The sequence below is a fragment of the Mustela putorius genome, unplaced genomic scaffold (assembly GCF_011764305.1).
Source record: "Mustela putorius furo isolate JIRA1106 unplaced genomic scaffold, ASM1176430v1.1 tig00003987_pilon_pilon_pilon, whole genome shotgun sequence".
NCBI lineage: Eukaryota > Metazoa > Chordata > Mammalia > Carnivora > Mustelidae > Mustela > Mustela putorius.
The window spans coordinates 19,649,372-19,661,362 of NW_025422126.1; the positions used below are offsets into that span (position 1 = coordinate 19,649,372).

At 34.4% G+C, this 11,991-nt stretch overlaps 1 pseudogene; it reads left to right on the forward strand.

The window, feature by feature from the left end:
• Positions 1-11,610: 11,610 nt before the first annotated feature.
• Positions 11,611-11,729, forward strand: LOC123389619 (annotated as a pseudogene).
• Positions 11,730-11,991: the final 262 nt, after the last annotated feature.

Genomic DNA, 11,991 nt, shown 5'->3' on the forward strand with positions numbered 1-11,991 from the left:
AAAAACCACTAGTTCAGTGAATAGCAACCTTTTAAGTATTGTTATTGCCATTAAGATTGTATTATTCTGGATTCCTAGTTAGCCTTTTTATGGAAAACCAATGGCTTGGCAAGGGAAGAAGTTAAAAAATATTTTCTTATTCATTTCTGAGTGGTCATTCAAATTCTTTCTTCCTTAAAAAAAATTTTTTTTTCTTCTTGCTTGAAGAATTAATACATTTAATCACTTGAAACATACCCTTTTCCACTATATAATCCTCTGATAACTTTCACTTTCCTGGGAATGTTTCAGCATCATTAAACATCTCGTGATGATGATCATATATACACTGCTGACTTACCTGGACTCTGATGTAATTAGTCTCCACATATGCATGGTTGGATGGTCCATGTTGTGTCTGTCCACTTTCTATCAAGATGAAAACATGTGATCTAGTCAGCGGTAGTGTTCAGAAATGACATCTGCCCCATTCCCAAGCTATTTTTTTTAAATCAATAAATCATCTGCATTCCAGTGTATATGAAATATAATATATATAATATATGGCAGATTTTTCCAGAATATGGCTTCCCATGGCTGAAATAGAGATATGACAAAGAAAATAAGGCTTATCATCTACAACTAAATGTCCTACTAAATAACTCACCATTCCCCAGTAGGTTTCCCTGCCTCTGATCCTGCATTTGTTATCTCTCAGGTAAATTTTCTCCTACTCTACTTCACACAGCCATTTTTATTTGGGGAAATCCTTCTACTATGGGAAACACTGTTGAAAAGCGGTTACTGATAAAAATACTACAGCAAAATGACATTACTAGTATTTATTTGAGTATTTATTTGCAAAGAATCATGATTTTAAAAAGGATTCAGAATTTTAAATCAATAAACTAAAAATTTAATACATATTAAAAATGTACTAACATTTTATAAAACAATCAAAATTAGATTAATAAAAGCTGTATATCTTAACCAGTATTCTTACAATAAAATTGTCTATATGAAAGAATACATCAGTTAAAGAGTTCAAACTATGAATAAAAAATATAATATGAAGTTATCTGATTTGAGCATTTAAAAAACCTACAATCAAGTGGCAAAATGTGTCTGTGTTAGATCATTGTTGAATCTGTGGCATGTTTTTCAATATAGTTTTTAGTTGGTCAACAAGGTTTCTGATTCTAGTCTAGTCAAGAAAATGGTGAAGAAATTGTTATTAGCTAACTAGGTTTTTACTCTAACAAGAAAATAAACCATTGTTTGAGAACTTTAAGGGCATTATTTTTGAACAACCATTTCCTTACTAATAGTGAGCTTTAGTTTCACTTCGAAGATAACGTTTCTAGTTTGTCTTTGTCCTCAAATTAATCATGGAAACAGAGATTACAGAGCAGAGGTACAGGCATAAATTTTGATATTTCACATTTATATTCTACATGTTCAGAAAATCTTTGAACTTGCATCATCCTTTTAGAAAAACTATACATTGTGAATAGCTATTTTCTGCTTCTGCTGAGCATTATGTAGGCAATGAAGGATGCCTTTCAAATGAGTATTTTCTGATCTAAAATATCAATTTCCAGTATATCTCCTTGGTTATGATTCAAAATATAAATTATTCAAGGTTCACATTTTAAAGAATACTGAAAAGTCAGTCTTAAAAAAAATATCAGTATTTAGTACATATAAATAGCATAATATTCCAAATTACATATTACTAAAATTTGTTATCCAAATCACTAGAAGCAATATTCATTTTCTCACCCATAATATTACAGGACAGGTTTCTCCTTTTTCTTACTCTTTCACTTCCCAATTCCTAAGTCTAGACTAGCTGAATGGATGCTTCCAGATTATCCATGCCTAGGATATTGACTCTGATGAGTGATGTGAGGATTAAAGACATTTACAACTTACATTTTTTGTTACTATTAATATGATGATAGGTTAATGGTATACCAGATGCTTTCTGACTAGATTTTTCTTGTTGCCTAGAAAGATTCTAGCCAGTTTTCTAAACTGCCCTTTTTCTTCCCTGTTTCCTAAATTGGGTCCTTTGTCTCCTACTAATTCTCTCAGTTCCCAATAACTTTGCAATATATTTATTTTTTTGCTTAAAGCTACATGGGCAGTTTATATGGTTTTTAGTCACAAATCCATCTCTCAAATTCTTACTAATCCTTTAAGATCCCTATCAAAAGCCATTATCTTCCTTGAAAGCTTTCTTCATTTTCAAATTGAATGTGGATGATCCTTATTCTGAATTCTCCCTGATTCAGTTGTGCTTTTGTTTTACAACTTAAAATTATGCTATGTTTTTACAGATGTCTTTTTTTTTTTGCAGTTGTGTTTTATAGCTTTTCTACTACATTGTAGTCTCTATCAAAGAAGGTATTTTTTCTTTTACCCATTTTTTTCCTCAAACACAAACTCAAATTGGTCCTTTACTTTTACAAGCTGGTTTTTAAACACAATCATTACAATTTAAATTATATAATTTACAATTAAATACATTATATAAAAAATCAAGGTGATATTTACTTAAAACTCATCACTTCTCAATTAGTACATCTTACTATAGTCTATGCTCTTGAATTTACATCTGTCCTATCTCCTGCGGGAAGAGTACATGATGGTATGTCACTACTGCTCATCTCCTCACAGCTTCACATAATAATTTTACCTCAGTGCTAATTATAGGACATTGTAGGACAATCAATACCACAGCTAACTGGCAAATACTTTAACACAGTAGGAGATGGGGAACAACCACACCTGGTTGCCACATACTTAACAGCACACTACTGTTTGGATTCTATCTACTCTGGTATATTCTTAAAACTCATTATTTCCAGGGGCATTTGGAAATGCTCAGTCTGTCTAGCATCCTACTCTTGATTTTGGCTTAGGTCATGATCTCAGGGTCTTGCTGGGCTCCATGCTCAGCATGAAATCTACCTGAGATTCTCTCTTCTCCCTCTGTCACCCTCCCCATCTAAAATAAATAAATAAATAAAATCTTAAAACATAAAACAAAAAACAAAAAACATCCCTCAATATTTCCGGTGGTGATTCCTAATTCTCCATGGTTCTGGTTGTGTCAGAGGTAGTAACTTCACACCTCAAGTTCTATGGTGTTCTTGGTGTTCTACTCAGAATCTTCAGCTTTGAAGTTTCTCTGCTAGTCCTGAAGCAGTTATAAACATCATTCTTCTGTGTTGAAATTCATGCTGCTTAATCCATCCAAGGCAGTGTGTATTTCCTAAACTAAGCCTCCACTAATACTGTTTCCTTAGTTATCACTTTGGTTTTCCTGTTGCCTTATTTGCTTTAGAGTCCTGCTAGTATCTGTGATCTGATAGGAATGAGGAGTGTTGAAAGGAAAAATGTACGTAACTTGGACTCTTCAAGGACACTGTTAATTTTACTCCTTGTTCAATTTATCGTAAGGTAACAAGTTTCTTAACAAGACTTCTTTAGAATTCCATCCATGATGGTTGGAAGAGGGGAAGGTTGCAAAACAACTGTGGAGGAGGTACTGTAGCATTATTGAATTAAAACTGCCTCATCAAAAATTTTTTCTTTTCTTTTCTTTATCGAGTTTAGATTGGGACACTGCCTGATTGCAATGGGACAATAGGTTTGTAGTTTTAAAAATTCTCCTAAGATTCTTAGGGGTCCCTGGGTGGCTCAGTTAAGTGTCAGACTCTTGATTTTGGGCTCAGATTGAGATCTCAGGATCATGACCTTGCATTCTACAATGGGCTCTGTGCTCAGCACAGATTCTTGAAACTCTCTGTCCCTCTCTCCCCCACCACAACCAGTGCACACACTCTCTCTCAAAAATAAAAATAAAATAATAAATCTTTTAAAAAAATCTCCTAAGATTCTTGGTAAATATTCTTTCTAAAGAGCTACAATACTAAACATATTTTACATCTTCTCCACAAACAACAACAACAACTAAAAGTGAGAGTTATACATTCTGGTAACAGCGATATTCTGGTTAATGACATTTTCTAGCTGGCAGGGAAGGCATGTTTTAGAACCACATTTTTACCTTCTTAAGTGAAACTTGCAAAACATAATTTCTACTTTAATAATAACTGATTTATTGACATATGGCCATTATAATTACGATGTTCTCAAAATTGCTGTAATTATAGTTATTATAAGACTCAGACCTGAATAAATATTAAGCACAATAAGAATCCAGAAAATTAAATTCTTAAAAGAAAAGTATCTAATTAATCAACTTATGGACAAATTAGTTACTTTATGAAATCTAAAAAAATCAATAAGTGTTGATTAATTATGTTGGCTTTGTTGTTATAACCTGCTAATGAGATGCATTTTTACATGTTAATTAATTGTCACCTGGTAAACACCTCATTATGATTTATAAATGTTTACGATCATTGAAGGACAAGTTTAACAAATATTAGTTGATCCCTTCTTATGTGCCAAACATGTTTCTAGGCTTATGGTGTACTGCACTGAACAAAAAGTTTCTGCCTTCATGGACACTAACTCTGACACCGAAGATAATGTCCAAACAGAGGAAAATGTGTTTTGTCACAAGGTACTATACAATATAAAAAATGGCACATGAAGATGGAATGTGACAAGGTATTCTCTTTTATAGAAGAGGATATTAGTAAAGGACCCTTTCATAAAATATTTTTTGAGGCAAAACCAAGGAATTTGCAATAGTTTGCCATGTAAATGTGTGAGTCAAATATCTTATATATCTTAAATATCTTGTTGCAAGTGGATTTTGCTGGCATTCTTGGTAAACAGCTAGAGACCATCAAGCCTGGAGCAAATGAACAAGACAGAGGGTGATGAGAGATCAGACGGTGACTGGGGACATACCTCACGTAGGGTCTTCAGACAACAATGAGTAACAATTAATGGTTACACAGCAAATTGTGCCAGACATCATCCCAAGAGCTTTACCAGTTTTAAGTCAATTAACCCTCACAGTAATATTATGTATCTGATGCATTAATTATTAACATTTTACACATGGGAAATCTCAGACAAAGAAGACTTAAATAAGTAACTTAACCGAAATTGAAAGGAAAGATAATGAATGCCACAATTCAGACCTACAAGCCTAGCTCTAGAATATATATATATATAATATATATATATAAAATATATATAAATATATATATATATAAATATATATATATTAAATCAGTGACTGTTTTATGAGAGATATCAAATGTTTTACAGGCTTTTGAGCTGAGGAGAAATTGATCAGACCCCTCTTTATGAGGATTATTTCATTATGGCTGCTGACTGGAGAACAGACTTCCAACAGGCAAAAAAGCAGACGGTGTGATTTACAGGGTTGTTGCAGTTTAGTGTTCCAGGCTATAGATGAGGTTTGCATTGTCTAGGGTGGCACTGATGGAGTGGAGAAAAGCAGTCTACTTATAGATATAATCTAAAGATTTGGTTGGTGGATTAAATGCTGTGATGAGAAAAAGAACCATTTATGTAACTCTAAGGATTCTGGCCTCAACAACGGGAAGAGTGGGGATTCTATCTACTCTGATAAAGAATATGGGAGAAGAAGCAGGTTTGTGGGAGCAAAAAGACTTCAGTTTGGGGCAAGTTCAGTGGAAATTAAGGATTAGTAACATAAACTAGAAAATCAATAGCATTATATATTAGGGCTAAGGGTATGAATTGGGAAATAATAAGCTTATTAGGGAGTGAAGAGGGCCCTCAACCTTGAGACTTTAGAAAGACAAGAAGGAACTGGCATGTATAGAAAAGGAAAATCAATGAGTAGTGTGGTTTGGAGGCCATGAGAAATGCCTTTAGAAATGGGGTCATCACTGAAAATGCTATTGATACATTGTTTAAGGTGAAGTCTGCAAACTGGTATCAGAATTAGAAATGTGGGGTCATTAGTGATCTTGACAAAAGCAATGTCCTCAGAGGTTGTGTTTTTTTTTAAACTTGATTTTTTTTGACAAAAATTTGATCAATAAAGCTATAAGAGAAAATAGAGAGAAAGAAAGAAGTACAAGCAACCTTTTAAAAAACTCTGCTGTAAAGGAATGCATAGACTAGGGTGATAGCTAGAAATGAATGTGGTGGTAAAGGAGGGATTTAAAATAATTTTAAGATGATCTATATCACATCATGTTTACATACAGATAAGGATTATTTAGCCCCTACAAATCAAGAGAGTACAACACAATAAAATAAATCAAAGGGTTCCGATAGAACATAGAATGCTCTAGGGACACAGAGGCAAATGAAACTTGGTCTAATAAGAAAGGAGAAAAAGTGACTAGAGATTCCTAGAAGTAATATTTGAATTCAATTTTGAGGAACAAGTGTGAGTAATCACGCACAGAAGAATGTAAAGAGCTTTCTAGGCAGAGGAAATCATTAAAAACATGTATTTACTGTACCTCTGATTTGCTTTGTAATATTCAATCTTTATTTTTCAGCCAAATAACAAATGCTTAGGCATAACATTTTATGCCTGGCCTTGAACTACAGTGAAGAAAGCCAAAGTTTGCCTTTGTGGAGATTACATTCTGGGAACAACGAAATATGAACACACAGACTATGATAGTAAGGTGGTGTGCAGAAACATCTTGCCAAGGTTGGCCAGACTGCTAAAGAAAACCTGCTCTGAAGAGTGGGGATTTGTGTTGAAACCTAAAAAATGGGACTGAGCCAAACCATCAAAGGGCTGGATGAGAGGCACTCAAAGCAGAGGAATTAGTAATTGCAAAATCATGAAGAAAGGCTTGTTCAAGGAATAGAAAAAGGATCAGTAGGGCCAGAGTACAGGGTGAGGTTTGAGAGCAGCTTGAACTTCCTAAGAGCAAAGAAAAAGCCATTCACTGTTTTTAATCAGGCTTGTGGAGCTTCCAGAATGCAGAAACATGCATAAGCTCACCCCTCTCTCCCAGCCCATGCTTTCACCATTCCAACACATGAAGGCTATGTTCCAGGCAAAGCCATGTCCCTTGGTTGAATGAAGTTGCCCTTGGCTCCAGCCACCTCTTTATCCCTGTCCTCCTGAATTATTTATGACTGTGAACTTCTTCTACACTTAACTACATAACTGATACTAAAATTACTTTACATAACTTAAATGAAGTTAATTTTCTTAGTACTATACCCTAACCCCTGAAAGAGTTATTCTTTTAACAATATGCCATATCGAGGACTCTTAAGAGTTCTGTTTCACTTATTAGAGATACAAGTTATATGAAAATAACACATTATTAATTTTCTCCCTCATGCCAAACATGTTGTTCATCATACTGCCTTTTCTCAGTAAAAAAAAATACCACTATTATCTGGCTGGTGGGAATGATTTTTTGTTTCCATTTTCCCTTCACTTCCCAGCAAATAACCCATCACCTATATATGTTATTTCTTCACCCAAAATGTATCACAAATCCCTCCTGGTCTCTTTATTTCTCTTGCAACCATGGGCCAAGCCACAATCTTCTTTCACACAGATTACTGCAAATAGTCTCCATGTGGTTCGCTGATTCCATCTTTGACTCGTTCACCCATGCACTATAAGCAGCCAAGGAAATCCTTTAGGAACACAAACTAGAAAACTGTACGAGTCAGGAGTACAGTTAATATATGTGTTATTGGTGTCCTCTGCCTAGAAGGCAGTACTCTTCTTTGCCTGATTAACTCTTACTCATCTTTTACAATTAAATTCAGATATTCTGTCTAAAATCTTGACCATGACTTTTCTTCTTTCTCACAAGAGACTAGGTTGGATATCAGTTTGTGTTCCTAAATCATTCTATTCTTCCCTCCATCAAGAGCACTTTATTTCCTTTACTATGTTAGGTGTTGACTTGCCTACATACCCGTTTTGCTCACTGGACTATGGGTTGCTTGAGGACAAGGTCTGTAACTTTTATTTATATGTATATCTTATTACCTGAGAAATAATTAGTGCTTAGTAAATGATGTTCATTCATGGCACTCGTGAATGAGCACACAAATGCACGTGATCTCAGATGATTAGAAAAGGCTTCATGAAGAAGTTGATGCTAGATTTCCCACTACCATTTATTGAAGAAACAGTCCTTTCCCCATTGTGTATGCTTTAGCCCTTGTCAAAAATTAGTTGATTGTCTATGCATGGGTTTATATCTGGGCTCTCTAGATGCTCCACTGTCTATTTACCTGATTTTATGTCAGTGCCATCCTTTACTGATTGCTACAACTTTGTATACTATCTTAAAGTTAGGTAGTATAGTATCTCCAGAATGCTGTTGGGAAAGCTGAATAAACACCAGTGAAATAATGAAATTGGATCACTATCTTACACCACACAGAAACCAAACAAAATAATAATAATTAAAAACCTCAAAATGGATGAAAGACCTGAAACTGCAAAACTCCGAGAAGGAAAAATAGAAAAAAAAAAGTTCTTGACATTGGTCTTGGCAATGATTTCCTTGATAAGACACCAAAATCACAAACTACAAGAACTAAAATAAACAAATGGGACCGTATTAAACCAATGAACTTCCACACAGAAAGGGAAAGAATCAATAAATTGAAAAGGCAACCTATAGAATGGGAAAAAATATTCACCAACCATATATCTGAAAAGAGGATAATATCCAAAATATATAAAGAACTCATACAACTCAAAAGAAATATAATCATACTCATAATCATAATTATAGTCATCCATGGAAAACTGGGCAAAGGACCTGATAGAGATTTTTCCAAAGAAGATATACAGAGGGCCAACAGGTATATGAAGAGTTACTCAATATCACTAATCATCAGGGAAATGCAAATCAAAACCACAATGAGGGGGCACCTGGGTGGCTCAGTCAGTTAGGCATCTGCCTTCAGCTGAGGTCATGTTCCTGGTGTTCTGGGATCAAGCCCCATATCCAGCTCCCTGCTCATCAGGGAGGCCTGCTTCTCCCTGTCCCTCTGCTCCTCTGTCCCTTTCCCTACTCTGCCCCAATCTGCTTGTGGGCACTCTCTCTCTCTCTCTCAAATAAATAAATAAATAAAATCTTTAAAAAACCCACACAATGAGATACTACCTCATACCTCTCAGAATGGCTAGTATCAAAAAGACAAGAGAATGAATGATGGTGAGAATGTGAAAAAAGGGAACCCTTAGACACCGTCAGTGGGGATGTAAATTGGTATAACCCTTATGGAACACGGTATGGCAGTTCCTTAAAAAATTAAACATTGAACTACCATGTGATCTCATAAACCCACTCCTGGGTATATATCTGAAGGAATTAAAATCAGCATATTGAAGAGATATCTGCACTCTCATGTTCATTGTAGATTACTCACAATAGGCAAGATATGAAAATATCTAAATGCCCTTCATTGGATGCCTGGGTAAATAAAATGTTTTATGCATGTATGTATGTATGTGTATAAGTACAATGTATTTATATATTAAAATTTATATATATAAAGAAAATGTTTTTGTATGTATGTGTGTGTATCTATATACATAATTTATACATTTAAAACATATATAACATACATGTGTGTACATTATGCATACATTATATATGCACATTAATATATGGATGTATTATTTATCCAAGCTACCTCCTGGAATAATGTGGATGAGGCAAGGGAATATTCTGATCAAATATTCCAGCTGCACAGTTTTTCTGAATCATGTCTGTATCATGTTCTGGCCAAATTTCTTGCTGTGGGACTTCAGCATCTTAAAGTAATTACCCTCCAAATATGTTCTGTGGAATGATTAAAATACTCTTCAGAACAGCAACTGGTGCACAAGAAATCCTCTGGATAGGTTACAGTTCAGCTTCTTTCATGAGAGAGAAACTGCATTTTAAACCTTCATGATCAATGAGAAGATAATAAAGCCCACGAAACAATAAACCACTCTATCCTAAGAGTAATGAGATTAATTTTCTGTATCTAATAGAGATTACAATTTACTACATCATATATATTTATTATCCCTAGAATTTTCTTCACCCTTAGGGAGAAATACTGGCAGCATGATGCAGGATTGCACAAGCAGAAAGCATACATCTCTTAATTAAAGACAACATTAGGGGACACCTGGGTGGCTCAGTGGGTTCAAGCCTCTGCCTTTGGCTCAGGTCATGATCCCAGGGTCTTGGAATTGAGCCCTGCATTGGGCTTTCTGCTCAGCAGGGAGACTGCTTCTCTCCAGGCCTCTCTGCCTGCTTGTGATCTCTGTTTGTCCAATAAATAAGTAAAATCTTAAAAAAAAAAAAAAAAAGACAACATTGGGTGTCTGAAAATAGGTACCTATGTGAGTTTTACTAACACCCTCAAAGGGAAAAGATCAGAAAGTACGGACATGCATATACACATGCACATATATTTATGTATATACATGTTATCTATGTACAGGTATATGGACGTGCATAGACAGATGTATGTGTGTACATACATTTTTTTATAATTTTTGATCTCCTAATTTATAATAATACATGTTCTTGACTTATAATTTCAAATAGTAGAAAATGACGTATGCAAGATTAAGATGCTTTCGCTTTTCCCTCCACCCCACTTCCTTGAGGGGCACCCTACCCCACTTTCTGATATAAATTTTTATAAAAATTAATGTTATAATTACAGCCATAAACCAAAATGTTATTACACCTTTATTTTTTGGGTCAGTATCATTTCTTTAATTGGATGCTGTATCCTGGCATCTTTTTATTGTAGCTGAAATTTAGCACAGTTACATTGCCTGCTACTTCTATTTTCCTCTCCTTTCTAAGCCTTGTTTTTGTTTTTCTACTTTTTTGTCCTTCTTGTAGTTATATTTCTTTACTGTAAAATCATACACATTTCTACTTTTAGCCCATAATTGTTAAACACTATCTACTGATACATTGCTATGTAAGAGGAGGAGGTTAACTAATATAAAGCTTCTTTCCTCTGCTTGTCTTTATTCTCACTTTTATCAGTTTTGACATAACTAGATATTTTTAGGGTTTCATGATTTACAGCATTCATGTTCTGTAACTAAACTTAACTCTCTTGAATGTTGAGCCCACTCTTCATTCTGAAGATAGGTAACTAATGAAAACAATATTAAGAATAGGTAAAATATATATGGAAACAAAAAATACTGTGATTTGACAAAAGAAAAGAAATTCAATTCTATTTCCCAAAATCTTGTCATTCAGATAAGGATCCTTTCTTTCTTTCTTTCTTTCTTTCTTTCTTTCTTTCTTTCTTTCTTTCTTTCTTCTCTTTCTTTCTTTCCTTCTTTCAAGATTTTATTTACTTATTTGACAGAGAGATAGAGCCCGCATAGGCAGAGAGGCAGGCAGAAGGAGAGGGAGAAGCGGACTCCCCACCGACTGGGGAGCCTGATGTAAGGCTTGATCCCAGGACCTTGAGATCATGACCTGAGCCAAAGTCAGATGCTTAACTGACAGAGCCACCTAGGCGCCCCAAGTTTTGTTTTGTATTTTTTTTTCTATTTTAAATATTTTCCAGAGTTCAATTCTTTTATTTGTTTCTTGTTAATAAAGGAAATTTATGAGATCTTAATTTTCCTAATAACACAATCTACTGATTAAACCCAATTTCTTCCTATAAATATTCTTGCAGGTCTAATTTTGTAATAATCAGGGCAAGCTAAACATTCACTATGTTAAGAACAGACCTAATTTCTTTCCTTAGGTCTGATTTTATAAATGCTGGTGATAAACCAAGTCTCATTTATATGAGGCATCATATAAATGATGGGAAATGTCTGTGACTCTAGATATCTTATCACTCTTGAGAAATGACAGCACAGCTAACGTAGTATATTTTGAAGATAGCAATTGCTAATTTAAAGAATACCAGTTGCCATTAAATGAATTATGAAAAAAAAAAAAAAGACCACTTTCTTCTTGCAGACAACTTCATGAATTCACTATTTGGTTTAGTTTCGACCTACTACTTTCTAGGCCTATTGCACATTGTCAT